Raw genomic sequence first — 19318 nt, forward strand, 5'->3', positions numbered from 1 at the left:
CCACATCTGATGTCAGATGCAGGGAGGCTAGTTTAGCTCCCGAGTGGGGACCGCGTGGCCCGGAGGGGCTAAACAAAGGCTGGCGCTGCGTTCACAGTGCCAGCCAGGAGCGGCTCTTCCCTGCAAAGGCAGGGAAAAGCCGCTCCTGGTTGAGTGCTGTGAACGCAGCGCTAGCCTTTGTTTAGCTCCCAAAGGGGCCACGCGGTCCCCACTTGGGAGCTAAAAGACTGGCACTGCCTTTGCAACGCAGCCCAGGAGCGGCTCTTTCCTGCAGGGCGACCCCTTCAGCAGTTAAAGAGCAACTGAGTCTCTCTTGGCCAAACAGAGCCTCCAGGATCCGTTTGGCCAGACCATGCCCCCACGTCTGACGTCAGGCGCGGGGCTAGCGGGGGCACCCGCCACGGCCGCACACGGGCTGCCGGCGGGCTGGCTACGCCCCTGTGTGGGATGTCCCAACCTTCAGTGGGGAAATGCTCATCCTGTTTGGGAAGCAATTTCTCCTGCTTTTTGACCTTATTTTTAAAAAAAAACTTTTAAAGCTGCTGCTGAGCAGCAGCGGAGCATGATGGCAGCGAGAACTCTCCCGCCTCCCAAACTATGGGAAAAGAATGGCTGGTATCTGGGGCAGGGCTGGCTGGGGTGGGCGTGCTGGAAACAGGCGTGCTGCTGCTTAAAAACAGTATTCAAGCACTCACTGCCGTGGCCCCCACTGACTGACTACAGGAGGAGAGAGGAACAGACCGAGTCAGAGAGAAGGCCTTCCTTGGCCCCGCCTTCCTCCAAATGAGGCAGATCAGTCTGCCTCATTTGGAGGAAGGCGTGGCCGAGGAAGGGAGTCTTTTGCCCGCCTTCTCTTCAACTCCGTTCATGCCTCCCTCCTCCTGTAGTCAGTCAGTGGCTGCTGTGGCTCTCGCCACCAACCCACTCCACCGCTGCTCAGCAGTGGCTTTAAACTTTTTTTAAAAAAGACAAATCCTACTCCTAGGTGACCATGTCCGCCCGGCCCCCTCGGAGTCCCTGTACCGATTTCAGCCAACACAATGTTGCCAACTCTACTGTACCTTCCTTTTACAGATGAAGGCCTATCACTCCCCTCTCTCTATGGTTCCCAGACTTCCTTTGTTGTATTTCCTGTTTCAAACACAGCATCTTCCCATAAATATATTATACAATAGAGTCATGCACAGTGATCAGCTGTTGAGATTCAACTCTTTTCCAAGGCAGCTTTGGCTCCTTTGTCTTCTATGGAGACATGCTGACCTGTCTGCTAGCTTGAAGTACACAAATTAAATGGGCATGTTTGGAGATCTCAGGGTGCACGCCAGATCTCTATTAGTAAAATGGCTTGCTGTTTGCAAGTATTCTTCCAAATATCCATTTCTTATCTCTCTGTCACTCTAGCCTTCCCTATCTCTATGAGGTTTCATTGTCTATGCTTTTAAATGGGAGAGTTTCCCCACACTTTCTTTCTTTTTTCTTCATGCAATTTTAATGCATTTTTGTGGGGTTTGGGGTGTTTTGGAGGGCATAGGCTGGTCATGGTCTGGAACCTAATTGCAAAAATTAAATGGATTTCTATCTGTTGTGTGTTGGTTTGGAAGTTCCATGTCAGTGAATGAGTGAAGCCCAAGCAGCTTTAGATAGATAGATAGATAGATAGCAATACTGAATTCCAAACTGGGGGAAACCCTTTTATAGGAAAGGAGCCTCACAGTTTCCAGACCCACTGCCCCAGATTTCTGCTGGAGAATGAAGCTAAGTGGGGTGATGGAAGGTGGGGAAGAGAAGGGACCAGGGGTGAACCTTATGACTTAAGGGACCTGCCTGGTGGTCTGGCTTTCTCCACCCCATATTGGGCCTGCTTCTCTTGCAACTTCAACCCACAACCTGTCTAGAATCTTCCTGGGCAAAATGCTCTGTAAGATCCCAGCAGGGAGAAATGTTGGGGGAGGGAAATTACAGAGGAGGCTGTAAGTGGGGTTCTCGAAGGGGTGTGTGTGTGGGGGGGAGGGTGAAGACAAGGGGCCAGGGGTGGTCCTTAAGGCTTGGGTAAAACTGTCGCTTTTTTCATGATGCAGCAAAAAAAAGTGTTTGAAGCTCAAACAGACAGGCACACACAGAGTTTTTCATATTTATTTTATACTAGAAAGTGGGTGAAACTTGTAAACAGCACACTTGTCTTGTAAGCACTACTTATTCCACCAAGGTCAGTGGAATATGATTCAAAGAACCCTCTCACAACTTTCCACCTCAGGCAGGGAGGAAAAAATTGTGGCAAAGCCGACATAACTGGATGATCCAATCCTGGGCTCTGTTCTGTTTACAATTCAAACTCTGTGATTAACGGGAGAAAACACATCATTATAATTCAGAAGATTATCTAATCACATGATAGTGACTACCTCACATTCTAAATCCTACATTACATCTAGTTTAAATCCAGGGTAGAGAATGTGTGGTTTCCCATTTGGATGATCGTTTCTACATGGGTAGAGGAATTTAACGATGAAGTCTCATCTGAAGTGGCCCTATATCTGCATCTACATCTATACCCTCTCTGTGTGTATTTTATTAATTTTCTTAATTTAAATATGATCCATAAAGAAATCCTCATTAAACATTTCAGCAAGAGACCAGTTTTATGTCACAAATCAAAATAATACATGTGCCATTTCAGCACTATCTCAGTGTACAATCTAAAGGTGTATATTACATTAAGTAGTACTTCTTGCCTTACAACAACTTACTTCATTTTCTATGCTTTTATTTTAAGTTTGTCTAGCACTGAAATGTTTGCTCTGCAACTTCTTTCTCTGAAATATTCTGCATCTTCTACATAATGAATTAAATATTCACCTGCTAAAAAGAGATGCATTTGAAAACTACCTGGAATGTTAAAAACACTTTCTCTGTGCTGATAATTTTTTCCTCTTTGGTTTAAAGGTTGTACCATAGATCTTTCTAAAATGAGTAAAGTCAGAATATAGCGTGGTGAGCATTATAAGTTTCATGTTTATCTTTGCTTTTCTCTTTTACTTTTTATCCTATACATAAACATTTTAACCCACCATGCCCCAACCTTCAGTCATTTTATAAAAGGAGCTATATTTAAATGGTTTTAATTGTTTTAACTTTTTTTGAACTGTTTTAATTGTTCAGATTTTTTTAGTTTAAAGTTTGATTTTTGAATGATTATATTTTGTTTTTAGTTTGTAAACCACCTAGAGCCGTTGGATTGGGCGATGTAGAATTTTAAGAAAGAAAGAAAGAAAACAATTCACTGAGCCCTTTCTCACGATCAGTAATAAGGGTTTGAGGGCATGTGGGAAGGCTAGAGAAGCTTACCTCCCCTGCAGACAATTGTTGGGTCCATTATGGGTATGCAGATGGCCCACCCAGATGGTCACCAGCTGTCCCTAGCAGCATGGATGCCCGGGGGCCGGGATGTGTCATCCCAGCCCCCAGAAATGCCTTAAAGCACTGCACAAGTGTGCGGTGCATTGTGGTGATCCCCACAGTGATGGGCAGCCATTCGTCACTGCTACAGCACCAGCTAAAAGCAGCCGGTGCTATACACGATTGATAAAAGGGGACTAAGGGAGCGCTTGCTATCTTAACCCCATTTAAGAGGTGGGCTCCACAAGTGGTTTTGCCATGGTGGCAGCACCACCAGCCGGTCAGCTCTCGCGGGTTCTCAAGCACACCCAAGGCTGGGCTTGGCTGCGCATGAGAACAGCCTCATTCTTTCTCTTTCTCAGATATATGAAATGCCAGAAGCTGATCCTCACTGTCAAAGGTCAAGCGAGAGAATGGACAACATCTCAACAAAATAAGTAAATGGTTCCAGTAACAGATAGAGATGAAGTTCTAAAAAACCATAACATGCAGAGGTGATAATAAGAACTGGCATGACTGGTTATGAAAATGTTTTAGGCTTGTGCACACTGAAAAATGTCAGATTCAACCCAGCAGGAGGATTGTGAGAAGAGTCAACATGGCCCTTCAAAACTGTTGGGTTGGGTCAGGTTGGAACTCGAATGTTTTTTCATGTCAGACTCCTCAAGCCCTTTCTGTGTACTTTCCTGTCCTCTCCTGTCATCTTCCTCCTCCTCCTCCTCCTTACCTGGGACTGGTGAGGAAACCAGGAAACCAGGTTTCACATCATCCTCTTTGGCCATAGCTGCACCCCTTAAAACAACAACACTACAAATCCCATAATCCCCTAAGCCTCTTGAGGATTGAAACCTAATTCAAAGTTGGGGGGAAGATTTAAAATGAAGCTGCAAGACGAATTGCCAGGAGGCTGATTGCTGAGTGCACCCCATGGGGGTAGCAAAGATGGTGTGAAACCTGTTTTCTGGCCCCAATCTCCTCCCAGGAAAGGAGCGGGAGGAGGAGAGGGCAGGCGAGAGCAGGAGAAGTCAAGGGAAGGGCAGCTTCTGTCTGACCAACATGAATGTTGGAATTCTGATGGAATTCCACACTGACAGTGGGGAACTCAGTTGGAAGTTTCAACTGTTGCAGCTTCCTGCTGTCACTGTGGAACTCCATCCGATAATGCTCGACAGATGACATATCAAGTCTGACATGCTTGTTGGGCCATCACAACTGCATAGCCCTAAAATGTTCTGTCCAATATGATTGCTTTATTGCTTTTGCTGGGGAAAGAAAACAATGTTTATGAGTTTTATATGTCTAAGATAGAGTTAAAATATAACAGATGCAGCTTATACAGGGCATATACTGGACAGATTGAGTTCATACCAGCAGAGAGGCTATAAATAAAGCTAGATAGAAGCGCAAACCACCTAGTCTACTCTAGTGCCAAATTAATGTAGAGAAGACCAAATAATTTTCAAATTGTATAATACAGAATGCTGGCTTAGTGCAACGCTGTTGTGCTACCACGAGAATATAGCCTAAGGACATTGTGCAAAGAAATAAAAAATTGTTCTAGTTCTTGACTAGTTCTTGCACTAGCAGAAGATGTTCACAAGTTGCACAACAGGTTGTGCAGTCTTCTAGTGCAACCTTATATGCGTGCTGGAGAAGGTCTTGGTTGGTCAACCTTGCAGAGCACCCTAATGTGACAGAGTTCCACAGATTTCTGAAGTATACACAACTTCTCTCATTGCACCAGAGCAACACTAGTCTGGAGGTCAGCAACTGTTTTATGTACGATCATAAATGTTTGGGTTTTTGAATATATCACATTAAAAAGGTGATGTTCATTTCATGTGTCAATTAGAACAAAACATCTTTTTAAAATCACCTGTGTAACAAATGGTAAATGGCATACACACAAAGAGCAGGGTCTCACAATCAGTGAGACCTGGTTTGGGGAGCTAAGTGGGGAGAGTGGGCTAAGCCCGCTCTCCCTGCACGCGAGCAGGACGGAAGCTCTGGGCGGCCGGATTGGCCACTCACACAATTGCCAGCTCTGTGACGGAGCCGGTGGGACTGGGAAGTTTGGGGGTTGTGCGGCCCCCGGAAGCTCCAGTATGCCCTGCACAAGTGCGCAGGGCAACTGGGGAGACCCCCAAAGCTGGTAGGCAGCTTTTCGCTTTCCTTCCGGGGGTCTACTCGTGCGTAGCCGTGGCACAGAGCCGCAGCTACTCACGATCAGAAAAACTGGGTTTGCGGAGTGCTTACTCAGCAAACCTGGTTTAAGGGGAGGGGTACTTAGGTGGGTTAACCACCGGGAGGCAACCGGGCTCGTCTGTGAGCCTGGTGGCTCCCACGATCATCCAAAATCGGGCTAGGCTCGTGGGAATAGCCTCAAAGTCATGTTACATCAGCATTGCCCTTAACTATGACTTAATGCTCATCCAAGTTCACTGTTAACCTGTGTGGGTTTTTTTTTTTTTTTTAAACTATCTTAAAATTCTGGTTTCAAATCCCATTTAACAGCACCAACTCTGGCTAGCATTAACCAAGATGCTAAGTGGAATCCTTAGCCATATTAAAGCTGGTGAGGAAGGTAAGGGAAATTTGTTCCTGATCTTAAAAAATGACCTGACTGAGGGAAGTGAATTACAGCCCATTCTTGATCGGTTAATCATGGTAAAAGCAAAAGTAGCTTGCCCTTAAAGTAGAGATATCTGTATAACTTGAAATGTTTCAGAATTTTTAAAATATGCATGTTTCTAAACCCCTGGGGAGTTACTCATCCTCTCCCTGTTGTGCTTTGAAGCAGATATTTATTTTCTACAGTACATAGGTACCCGTCAGATCTTAGAAGGCTGGCTGTCATGTATTCACTCGTACGAAACTACAGCAATTCCAATGGGGAATAAAAAGGAAGAGAGTTCTTCCACTTAGGGTCTATAGTTTGTTATTCTTTTAGTCTGACTTTTCACTTTTTTCATGTTACTCATGTTGCTTGTACATGTTCAGTAAGAATGGGCAACACGTTCACACTGCTAGTACAGGCTGTGCAAATGGTAGTACCATCTTTTCTAGTTTCACCTTCTGGCAATAAATATGTGAGGTTTGTATCAAATAGACAGGATGCTCTCTCCTCACCCTGCCCCTTAAGGCCACTACTTATCTTATGCTTGCCCTGGGGATGATATCCAAATTCAGTGTCTTCAAGTGCTGTATATGAAGCTTTCTTGTATTCAGTAGGTGTCTATTTCCATCTATCCTGTCAAGATGCACAAGAGAACATCAGCTGTAGGAGCCTAGAGGAATGGCCAGTGAACTGTCCAGTATGGTCAGGGTATCAGAGTAGGGACTCAGTCAGCAGACTTGACCCAGTAGGGAAGTTGTCCACCAGAGTGGGGTTAGGAGGAGCTGGGTTATAGGATTTGGTGAGGGAGTTTACCCACAAAGCTGTTGTGCCAGAATGCAGAAACCGAAGGGTTTTATGTGCAGCTGACTGCTCTATTCCTGCCTGGATCTCAGCCATATCCTATTACTTTCAGTGCCATATGTTTTTTCGTATGTTTTACACCACATCTCCTAATTACAGGCACAATGCTATGTGGTATAGTTCAGCCCTTTTCTTGCAGTCTTAAAATAACGTTTAGGGCCTTTTCTTCTGAGTATGACTGATGGAGTGGAGACCTTGGGTGGCTAAATGTGTGCTGTATCATCAGCTCAAGGCTTTTATTATTATACATGGACACATAATCAGTGCGACTCTGAGGTCCTGGGTCTGGGGGAGGGGTGGTCGGGAGATGGGATGGGCATTCAAATGAGAGCTTTTGGCCCTTCCGTAGGCAAGAATGTCATAAGGTTGACTAACAAGCAAGTTAGCCAATGGTGAGCAGCAGAAGTGTGTTAGGAGTTAGCAGTGAGTACTTCTCAAGTGCTGGGGCTTCAGGAACTGCCCAAGGAAGTGGGCAATTGACTCCTGACTCTGGTCCCAAACTAGACATTCCTTTCCTGAGACCATCCAGCAAGTGTCACCAATGAGCAACATTTAAACCTGAGCATCTTACAGATGAACCAAATGAAAACAAGAGAAAACATAATATTTTGGAAACAAAATATTGAATGAATAGCTCTGCTATGGTAGAAAGTAAGCTTTCTTATCCCTTTCAATGCCATATGTTTTTTCTTATGTTTTATACCACATCTCCTAATTACAGGCACAATGCTATGTGGTATAGTTCAGTCTTAAAATAACGTTTAGGGATTCATTTTTATCCACATATGTTACACGGATTCAGCTCCCTTGATTACCAATTGTAAATTAGGAATAACTGCCCGCAGGTCCATAAATCTCAGACATTAGGGTAACCCAGGCAAAGGAGATCTATTAAATTCTGATTGTCAGCTGTTTTTAATTATTATTCAAGCTTCCAGTTGGCATTGCTTCTATTTTATTTATATTTATCAACAAGATAAATAAATGATAAAATTAATTAGGCCTATTTTTCTCTCTGTTTTTGTCACTATTCTTCTTCATTATTTATTGTAAGGATAACCCATTCCCATATTAATTCCAGCCACATGCTACTTTGATTTCTAGTGCTAGGTGTTCATGTGAAACACCAAAGATGGAGGAAAGATTGAGGCCCATAAAGACCCATCCTTTTGAATTATAGCTTCAAAAACCATTTCAAATTTCTTGCTTTTCTTACATTTGATTTGTGGGTAAAGTGCAAATGTCACCATTTAATTCTGAAAATATGGTTTAAGAGCTATTTCTCTGAACTGGACAGTTTGTTCCCTTTGCTAATATGTAGCAGGAGTAGAGAGAGCAGTAACTTTTAAAGCTTTGCTCACTTTAGTGTCAGCATCTGAAAGACCAAGCTGAGTGGCTTCTTCATATTTTACCAATAAGACTCCTAGTGCACAAAACTGGCAAAACTGATTTGGCTTGAATATGAGCTGGATTCGAGCCGGCCAGGCCCAGTTCCGTGCACTGTTGAACTGGACCTGGTTTGTGTTTGAAGCGATCCAGTTTGAAAGGGCTTGGAACTATACTGGTAAAGGGAATCGGGTGAGGGGAATCCGGTGAGGCTGGCAGCACTTTAAGGTACTTTTTTTACTCTCCTCCAACCTGCTATATTTTTAGGGAAGCCCCCCTGCCCCCCTTTACTGGTAAAGGGGAATCCTCACCGGATTCTCCTTTACCAGTAGAGTTCTGAGCCAGCTCAGTTCGAAGCAGTCCCACTTCAGTTTGAACTCAGATTGGCTGTCCTGTTCAACACTGAACCCTTCAAGCCGAGCCTGACTTGAACCAAGCCTGTTCGCATGCCCCTAACTCATTCTGTCTACTTGATTTTTCTTGTGTGTGTGTCCTGCCCTACAACATGAGGTTCTCTAACCCCCGGACCTTGGGGACGTGGTCCAGTCCTCCAAGGTTTGGGGGCCCTCCAAATGGCTGGGGCTGGGGGCCTCCAGAGGCCACACCAACCCGCCACACCTCCATTTTTTTTAAAAAAATATCATCACTGAGGGGTGACCGCGGGTGGGGGAGCAGTCCTTCTCCCCTCTCCACCCCTCCCCTGGCAGTGGGGGTTGGAGCAACACTGGACCTGTCTGTTCGGGCCAGCATCTTTTTCCAACTGTGTGGCATGCCTGCACAAGCCCATGATGTCGGGGTGGGGGGGAGAAAGGAGAAGGACTGCCCCCCCACAGACACCTTTGCCGTGGTAATGATTAAAAAAACACAGAGGTTTGGCGACAGCCCCCCCAAAGGAGGATTCAGGGGGCCTTGCATGAGGGGGCCTCACATGGGGCGGGGAGCCTCGTGGCTGGGTGGTCTGGGTGCCCAAATTACCTAGGTGTGCCCCTGCTATCAACTTCATAATATCTGGACCAATATGAACCAAATCGGGTGCAGTTGTTGTTAGAGGTTGTTGATTTTTACCTACAATAGGTAAAAATCAGCAGAGCACTAAGGAATGAGCACACACTCCAGTTACAGAGTAGGTAGCAGAGGATGGTTTGGATATTGCAGCCATTTAGAGAAAACACATGGAGATCCTTGTGTGACTAAACACTAAACATTTATTGGTTAAATACACTTAGACAGGAAAGACCTATCTCTAATCTAAAGGACTACATAGTGGATAGGTAAGGAGAGAGAGAGATATGTTTCCATCTGCTCTCTAGGAGGAAAGGAAGGATTGTGACACAGCACAGGAAGTGCTGCAGAGTCAGTTCAGGGGTCATAAAGTAGGGACAGATAGGGAGACCCTGACTCACTGTCTCTACTCCCAATGCCCCTAGTGGTCATTAGGACAGTTGGTGCAAAAGGTTGATGCACTGGAAGTTCATCTCCAACAGTTGTAGGGACACCTCAACGGCATAGTTTGTGATGATGTCATCCACCCCAATCCAAGATGACAGATGCATAAACTTTTGAGGTGCAAGTGGGCTAACTTGTGAACCACCTAACTGATTTGAACCAAAATTTGCTACAGCTGTAGGGAGACATAGGGATGGCATGGTGTGTGGTAATGTAATCCACTCCAATTCAAAATGGTGGACACGTGAATATATGAGGAACAAGTGGGCTAATTGTTGGACTGCCTAACCCATTTGAAATTGGGCACAGTTGCAGTGAGTGACACACATGGACACCTCAATGGCATAGTTTGTGATGATGTAATCCACACCGATTCAAGATGGCGGATGCATAAACTTTTCAGGCTCAAGAGGGCTAACTTGTGAACCGCTTAAGCAATTTTAACCAAATTTGCTACAGCTGTATGGACACAAAGGGATGCCCCAATAGTGTAGTTTGTGATGATGTCATCTACCCTGATCCAAGATGGTGGACATGTGAACCTTGAGGACTGTCTAATAATTTGAAGCAAAATTGGTACAGTTGTAGTGAGTTACACACAGGGGCACTTCAATGGTGTAGTTTGTAATGATGTCATCCACCCCAGTCCAAGTTGGGGTGTGCATAGAACCATCTGGCCCAGTTTGGTTTGAGGCCGGACCAGCTTCAAACGGAACCAGGTCAGTTCGGCCCGGACCCCACCAACCCACCCGCCTGGTCCAGTGGGGGTCTTAAAAAAAATTAAATTACAAATTTTTTTCAATGCCAGGCCTCACAGAGGGCATTTGCGCATGCACAGCAGCAGCCAAAATGACCACCGCTCGCCTTTATGGAGGCCCGAAAGGGCCAAAAAGGCTACATTTACCCAGCCGCAGCTGTGATGAGGGAGGCTGGCAGGGGGAGGGGGAACCCTTGTGGACCCCCCCCCATGGCCTACAGCAAGCCCTCCCCGAAGGGGCTATAGGTATTTATTTTTCTTTTTAAATTTTTTTTCTTTAAAATTCGAGGACCTGTCCAGCAGTTCGGTTCCAGTCTGGATGGAACCAGGGAGGGTTTCAGTTCGATCACAAACCCCCGAACCTCCGGACCAAACTGTTGGACTGTGGACCGCCGGACCGGTCTTGCACATCCCTAAATCCAAGATGGTGGATGCATGAACATTTGAGGTGCAAGAGATCTAACTTGTGGAACTTGATTTGAACCAAATTTAGTCCAGTTGTAGAGACAGTGAAAGGCAAGTAGGCTGATTAGTTCTTACTAGAACAACTTGTCTTTAATTGTAAGCCACCCTGAGCCATTTTGGAAGGGTGGTATACAAATCAAATCAAATCAAATAATCAAGTATTTTGCTGCATTGCTCCTAATCCCAATTATTGGCAGATTTGCCTCCACATAGTACACATCACATGCCATTTTAGAATTAGTAGTTCAGGAGACATTTGCTAGCAAATCAAAGTAAGTTCCATACATGCATGCGCACACACACACACTACCTCTTTTACATACTATGGCTAATTATCTTATGCTCTGCTTTTTATCTATAGTCATGCTCTGGCAAAATAGGGTGTGTACATATGAAAGAGTAACATGGCTAGTTTTCAATGATGTGCATTACCTATATGGGCTTAAAAAAAATTTAGTCCCACCAGTAACTTTACATTTTCATAGGTTTAAACAAATACAAAAACACACAACAATGTTTCTTTTTCTGAGAACTAGCATCCCTCATATGAAAATATATGTGTTTTCTTTCTTATTTGTACTAGTTCCCTGAGGCTGAAGCTCAGACTCTTGATGGAAGGTGTCAATTGCTGAAGTGTATATGTATTTGTAAAGTTAAGTAATCTGCTGATATGATTTGCAACAACCTCCCACTAAAAGCAAATAGAATCTGACTTTATCTGCAGATATCTAGGATCAAGGAGTCACTGCATGACCACTTCCTTTTCCTAAACATAAACATAAATATTTAATATTTAATATTTAATATTTAATATATTTAATATTAATATTTAATATTTAAACATAAATATCTACAAGACACTGAGGTTATTCCCACGAATGCCAAAAGCGGGCTAAGGGAGCCCAGCCTGCTTTGGGGCAATTGCATGCTGCAACGGGACCCGCATGGCTCCTGGCAGCTAGCTCCGTTATCTCCCTTTCCCCTTAAATGAGAAAAGGAGGTTAATGGAGCAATTGCTCCCAAAACCTTGTTTTTGTGCTTGTGTGTTGCACGGTGACACACGAGTAGACCCCCGACCAGGAGGTGCCACTGGGTTGGGGGGTGGGTACCCTCTATGCCACTGCTACACTCAGCTTTCTTGGCCTGTCTTCAGCCATCTTCACTACAGGTGTCCATACCATAACATGTGTCCATACCAGGGAACTATAATTGCACACATGGGTTCCAAGCACTCATGTGCAGCTGCTGTAGGGGCTGCCATGACACCACCAATGACACCACCATGACCACCAATGACACTCCACTCTGTGCCACCCCTCCCCCACCGCGTGAAGCTATACTTTTCCTGAAACCTCCATCATACCCTATGGGGAAAATCTGAAAGACGTGCAAACTTCAAAAAATCACCAAATAGCAGCAGTTTGCCCAATTCCTTTGAAATTTTTATGGTAGCTTCTACTCATTGGGCACTATAACCCCCACCCGCTCTTTTGACCATGTGACCCATTTTTAATCTGAATTAATTCAGATTCAGATTCGGATTAATTCGGATACAAAACAAAACTGGGGTGATTCAGAAGGCTTAATTTCGGACAAAATACAAAATGGGGTTGATTCAGATTTGGTACAAATCAAAACAGAAAAAGTACAAAACACACAACCCTATTTATTTATTTGTCTTTAGATTTTTATATTGCTTTTCATTAAAACAATGGGTGAATTGCTCCTCCTTCAGGAAGTCTATCTTATGCAAGATCACTGAGTAAATCAATAAACAAAAAATTAAAAATAAAAGTAAGGCTTTAAGAAAAATCACTCTATCAGGATGACCCCTCCATTTATCTTGGAAGAAACATCGGGATATATCGAAATATCCCAAAAAGGCACCATAAAAATTGGAACTTTTTAGCATGGAGATAATGCGGGCTAAGCTCCAATGCACAGGGGGGGATCCAAATCGTGTATGGAGGGCAACTTGTTGATGCATCCAGTCATGATGAATTCTTAGGGCTGATTCACATGATAAATTTAATGTTGATTAAACAAAAAATGGAGACCCCACATGTTCCCGCACAGAATGTCATCAGAACTCAGGATTTCTTTTGCCGGATTGGCACCACACAAACACAAAAAACAATTTTAAAACTGGGATTCTTAATCTCTGGTTTGAATTCTGTCTGGTTGTCAAAGTTGGCTTCATGTCGATTTTTGCAGTGCCAATCTGAAATCGACAAAAAAATCCAAGTTGAGACAACATGCACTATGGGTGTCACCAGGATCTCCAGTTTTTGTTTACCCAACATTAAAGTCATTATGTGAACCAACTCCTAAATGTGTGGCAATATCTCATCTACATGCATGTGTGTGAATCCACCCTGATACGGAAGCTATTCTCATGATCACTGAAAAGTGGGCTAAGGGAGCTTAACCCGCTTTCCAGGGATTGTGGGAACCACCGGGCTCACAGGCGAGCTTGTGCTCCCAAGGCGGCTAGCTCATCTAACTACCCCTCCCCTAAAACAAGGTTAACAGAGCAAGTGCTCTGTTAAGCTCATCTTTTTGCTCGTGTGTTGCCGCGGTGTGCGGCAACACACAAGTAGACCCCCGACCGGGAGGCTGCAAGGAGCCTCCCGGCCTCGGGGGTCTCTCCAGAATGCTCCATGGGCTCATGCAGGCCATCCTGGAACTTCTGGGGGCCGCACAGCCCCGATCCCCGGCACCCTTGCTGGCTTCATGACGGAGCTGGCCGTTGTGTGGGTGGCCAGTCTGGCCACCCTGCCGAGCAGCTGCTCATTTGTGGGGAAAGCGGGCTAAGCTCGCTCTCCCTGCAGTTAGCCCCAAAGCTCTTCTCACTGATCTTGAGAAGAGCTTCATGGAGTTCAAATGTCATTATTCATTAAAAAACAAATCTAAAATCTAAAACAGATTCAAAGTGGTTGACTTATTTTTACCTCAAATGCAGAGTAGTTTTTAAATTATAGGCTGCTGAGGAGGAAGATAAAAATTTGACTTTATAAACTATAGAATAAAATATTGAAAGGCCTTCATAAGTTCAAGCCCTGTTCATTTCAGTTGCTCTTTCAGCATTATGCACTCTGCAGACAAGGTTATCCAACCTGCTGTCACTCACGTTTTGTTCAATTCAATTTGACACTGATGAATATTCATCTATTAATGCATAGGAAATACCGGGACCCTTCCCAGATGGTGATTTACTTTGCTTCACGGCAGGAAGGTGGGTGTGCATTCATACATTGGGGGGATTTACATTGAAGTCCGTGCACTTAAGAGAAGCCTACTATAGGTAGGTAAGTCACTTGTGTTTTCACCACTAGTGACTTGTCAATAACATGCGTAGGTGTTTAATGTACAACTATGCAGGATGTCTTGTGAAGCCATTGATGACAATGGCCTGTACAATTGGCCTGTACAGTTGAAACAAGAGCTTAGAGAGTCCTGGATGTAGCTATGAATTAATAGGACTAGTCAAAACAGAAAACAGTAGCTTTAACAAAAGGGCAAAGAAGGCCCTTCATGCACTAACTGTTTTAATTTTCCTGAGAAGCCTACATACCATTGCTCCTTCTGTGCATTGTCTGGCAGGATGGATGAAATGAGTCTAGTTTTCAGCCAGAGAGTAGTGTTTATTCTTAACATACCCTTTCTAACACAAAACATCTGGCCCAAACAGAAGCTTACGAGCTTGCCTACCCTAAATGTGACAAAGTCTGGATTGTACTGTACAGCTCACTTGTCTATTGATAGGAAGAATTGTTACAAAGTTATTTCAGCCCTAACCTTTAACAAAAGGCCCATTTGTGGTGACTAGCACCATTCAGTTTTATGCTGCTGAAAGTGGTAAGCAAAGGTAAATAAAAACGGTGGAAATAAATGTGCAGTTATATATATGTGAGTACCTTTCACATTTCTGTGGGTTTCTGCACCTTGGAAAAGCAAATTTGTCAATGTTTTCATTTCCTAAGCGGAGATAAGAATCCCATTCCATGGAAAAAGCCAACATTTTGTGTTGCTGCTGGTAAGGCCTGGTATATCTAAAACCACATGAATGAAACAAAATTAGAGGTTTGGTTTGTCCTGTTTATAGTGTTCCCAGTCGCTCTGGACAGTTAAAATGAACCTAGTAACTGAATGATTGTCTCGTCACCTCTACTTGCCCTCTTCTCTACACTCTTCCAGTCTGTTTACGTTACTTCTTTTCTTCAACCAAAGAATGCAAAAGGAGGAACTATGTTATTTGGGTAGGAAAGGGTCTGGCACAGAGCAAAAAGAAACAAAGCACATGAATTTTAAAATGAAGCTATCGCCTGTAGTAACAGTACAGATCACTACAATAATAAAAACACTGACATAACAAGTTGGGTCCAATAAATAGGTTACATCATGTTTTACCAAAATGTCTATCATGATAGAAGGATCCTATATTTATTGATGGTTGTAGATAAGGGCTGAGTTCAGACATAGCATGAAACTAGAGATTGGTGAACCCGCATTTTCAGTTTCTAACTGTGAATTGTGCTGCAGACATTCTTCAAACCATGGCCCACCAACCTCCAGTTGCAGGATAGGATATCCCTTCCCAGCTGCCCAGCTGCCGAGGCTGATCCCAGCAAGCGCCAAGGCCAGACTGTGGGTAAAGCATCAGCACATCAGTGGAGAGGCTGCAACTGACCATGTTCTCAAAGGGAGTGTGCCGAACATGATCGTGCATTTTTGAAGTGCTCCGCCTGCCTTTCGCATGGAAAGGGCATTTTAACCCCTTTAAATGCCATGCCATGCCAGTGCCTCTTCTGACCACAATGGCAGTGCCCCCCCCCCCAAGGAGCCCTGCACCCACATAGTCCTGCATGAGCATGATTCTGGGGGGTATCTCAGGGGAGCCTATTTCTCTGTTAGGAAAGGAAAGTGAAAATGAAGACATCCTAGGAGGGGATATGTAGATGAGGGAGGGCAAAGGATGCTGGCAGGTGAGGGGTCCATCCCACCTTAGCCTGGGATGATATTGCAAGAGGTAACCTCGGCAAAGCAGTCCATGCAGACCCAACCAACATCCAGCTCCACTGGCAGCTTGTTGCCAATTGGCTCATCCTCTCATGGCTGTACCACTATGCCTGCTTGTTGCTGGTGGGCTTGCCCTCTCATGAGAGGGCCAGTCTACTTGGGAAGGCTATGTGGCTGTGAGGGGCCCATGTTGGCCCTTGGACTACGTGCTCATGGGTTGAGCCAACCCCACCTAAGGGCCCCCCGCTTGTGTGGGGCCCCCAACTCTCCATGGTAATAGATGGAACAGAATCTCAGCAACCCCCCCCCCCGCCAGATTCCATTTGAAGCCTTGCATACACCCAGAGAAGATATTGACACTCCATGTGCCATGAACTGACCATGTGCGTGGACAGGGGAAACATGGGGATAGACCTTTAAACCCATTCAAAATTCCTGGATTTGGACCATAAGCAGATCTCCCAGCATGGGGATTCGTGGGAGAGGGGAGCACTGATTTCTGAAGCAAAAGGGGGCAGGGGGAGAAGATAAAAATAACACAGCACCAACAAATCAAAAGCAAAAAATAGATAGATTTACTCAGTATGTTTTTATTGGTACACTGAACAAATGTCCAATACCAATACCAATAAAAACATATTGAGTAACTCTGTCAGCACCTTGGGAGTTATTCGAGCCTGAATTTTCAGCAACCTTGGGACTGTTTCAGGGAACGGGCAAGGGTGCACATGTCTACATGGGTGGATGGGCTGAAAGGAGCCATGCTTTGACAGCAACTTGGCCGCAGTTGCCAAGACTGTGGAGAGCAGTCCCCACTGATTTCCTCCACACAGCAACCTGGCTTGATATTGAACCCTAATGGCCTGTTATTTATTTATTCAGTTTCTATACCACCCTTCCAGAAATGGCTCAGGGTGGTTTACACAGAGAAATAACAAACAAATAAGATGAATCCCTGTCCCCAAAGGGCTCGCAATCTAAGAAAAGCTCTCATGAGAGAGCAATCTGCAGGAGAAGGGGATGTTTTGCCATTGGGCATCAGAAGAATTTTTGCTTGGCAATTCTCTTCTCTTCCCTCCCCTCTGATAGTTCTTCTCATGAGTTGTGTGTGTGTGTGTGTGTGTGTGTGTGTGCCCATGGCCTTTCACTATCATGATTGAGCAGTGCACCCCGGGTTGGGTGAATATGTTTTCACAGTAGTGGGCACTCTCCTAAGACTTCAGGACTACTGACCCTAGTGAGCAGCTTTGTTCATGAGTAAGCCTAGGGAGTGCAAACCCCACCCCCCAAGGGGAAGGGGCTGGGGTCCCCTTTGCCAGCTTTTCAGTTAAAAAAAAAAGAATTCGGCTGCTCAATAATCTATGCTTGGGGCTGCCTTTTAAACCCATTCCTGCCACCCCATCATTTGTTCACCTCCTGCTGATGCAATAGGGCGCCCTGCTCATGTGGCTTGCTGATGGCTGGCTATCAGTCTCATGAGAGGCTGATGGCTCACTATCGTTCTCATGAAATGTAAGAAACAAACAAACATATGAGAGGGCCAGTCCACTGGGGTGGACTGCTTGCCCGAGGTTTCCCTTCAGACTGCACACTTACAGGTCAAACTTATCCCTCCATAGGGGCCCCACTTGCTTTGGGCTCCTAACTCTGAATGGCAAAATATTAAACTTGCAACGCCCCTTACCTGTGAAGCTGTGTGTGCAACCATAAGGGTTTTTTACGCCTCTTGTGTCAGAGCCTGGCCACATGCCTGGACGAGGAAAACACAGTGTCTGTGGATGGATATTTATAGCCATTCAAAATTCCCAGGTTTGGTCTGATGTTATGCTATATGCAGATCTGCCAGCGCGAGGATTGGCAAGAGAGGGGAGCCCCAGTTTCGAGTGGCCCAGGACTGCAGGGTCACCGTTTGAGGCACAGGCAAGGGTGCACATGAGCGGATGGGCTGGCAGAGGGTACGCTCTGACAGCTGCTTGATGGCAGTTGCCAGGACCATGGGATCACTTGCCCAGGTATCCATCCCTGAGGCTTTCCTCCATAGAGCATCCTGGCTCAATTTCAAGCCCAAATGGCCTGGCACTTTCATGAGAGAGCAGTCCATGCAAGAATGGGGCAAACCTGCAGCACACTACAAGAGTGCCACCTAGTAAATTTGAGCCTATTCCTCAAATATTCCTATTTACTTATTCTCATGAGTAAGACTAGGGAAAGTTAACCTCCAAGGGGAAGAGGCTGGGTTCCCCTTCTCCAACCTTTCTGTGGGGGGAAAAAGAAGTTGGCTGTTCCACAATCCCTGCTTCTCATCAACACCCCCCCCCCCACACACACACAGTAGGGGTGTGCACAAAACCAGTTTGCTTGGTTCGGTTTGAGTCCGAATCAGACTCAAACAGAACTGGGCATGTTTGGCTTTGTGCCACCAACCCGGCTCAAATTCAAGCCAGTTTGGAGGTTTGGCCAAGATGTCATCCCCCCCCCCGCCAGTATTCTGTGTCTGTTCTCTCCTGCCAGCATTGTTTTAAAAACTGTTTTAAAAAATAATATGGCAAGAGAAGGAAGATGGCAGTCTAAGAAGGAGAAAGTTTTAAACAAAATGCCAGTGTAAACAGTGTAAAAGAGACCAGCTTTGTAATAGTCACTTTTTAGTAACTAAGAAGCACTTTGCCCGTAATGGGTTGCATATTGGAGCTATATTCAAATCTTACCTAATCCATGGATTTTGAAAAGTCACTGTCCCCACCTGTAAAATGAGAATAAGAATGATTCACTGTACTGTATTGGTCAGGCAAATCACAAGGGAAAACAAAACAACACTTTGCATTCAAATAAAAAATGAATAATATTTACACTCCCATCTGAGAGAAACATATGGACAAATGTTGGCAGCTTAAAAAAAAAACTAACTAGATGTTCACACAGTCTAAGAAATATGATAAAATACTCCCATCCTTTGTATTGTGCAGAATATAATACTGTATGAAAATTACACAGTATTATACAGATGCATACGAAGTTGAAAAATCATTGAATTTAACTATTTGGAAAGCCAGATAACCTCTGATGTTTGATGTTCCTTGTAGTGAAGTGTATTTAACAGAACCGTGGGAACTCAACAATTAATAGTTGTAGGAGGGACCTACACCAGAGGTGTTTGGGAAGAAGAACCTCTTTATTTTGGTTAGTGTGTATTAGCCACAAGATAACTGAAGGGAACAAAAGCACCTTGTATGTATTTTTTAGTCTGTTAAAATAAACACATCTAACTTCATCTCAGCAGAAGTAAGTTTGGTTCAATGGTGAAGATGACAGGAACTGGAAGTTCAGTTACAACACTCCTAAGAATACAAATGTTCTTTGTGATTTGTGTTTGC

General features: G+C 44.6%; 1 long non-coding RNA gene across 1 annotated transcript; it reads left to right on the forward strand.

Annotated features, from left to right (window-relative positions):
• Positions 1-2401: 2401 nt before the first annotated feature.
• Positions 2402-4811, forward strand: LOC128348895 (uncharacterized). The gene is made up of 3 exons (XR_008318409.1): positions 2402-2559; positions 2944-2991; positions 3759-4811. It is a non-coding gene; the product is annotated as an uncharacterized LOC128348895 (long non-coding RNA).
• Positions 4812-19318: the final 14507 nt, after the last annotated feature.

The sequence above is a fragment of the Hemicordylus capensis genome, chromosome 3 (genome assembly GCF_027244095.1).
Source record: "Hemicordylus capensis ecotype Gifberg chromosome 3, rHemCap1.1.pri, whole genome shotgun sequence".
Taxonomy (NCBI): domain Eukaryota; kingdom Metazoa; phylum Chordata; class Lepidosauria; order Squamata; family Cordylidae; genus Hemicordylus; species Hemicordylus capensis.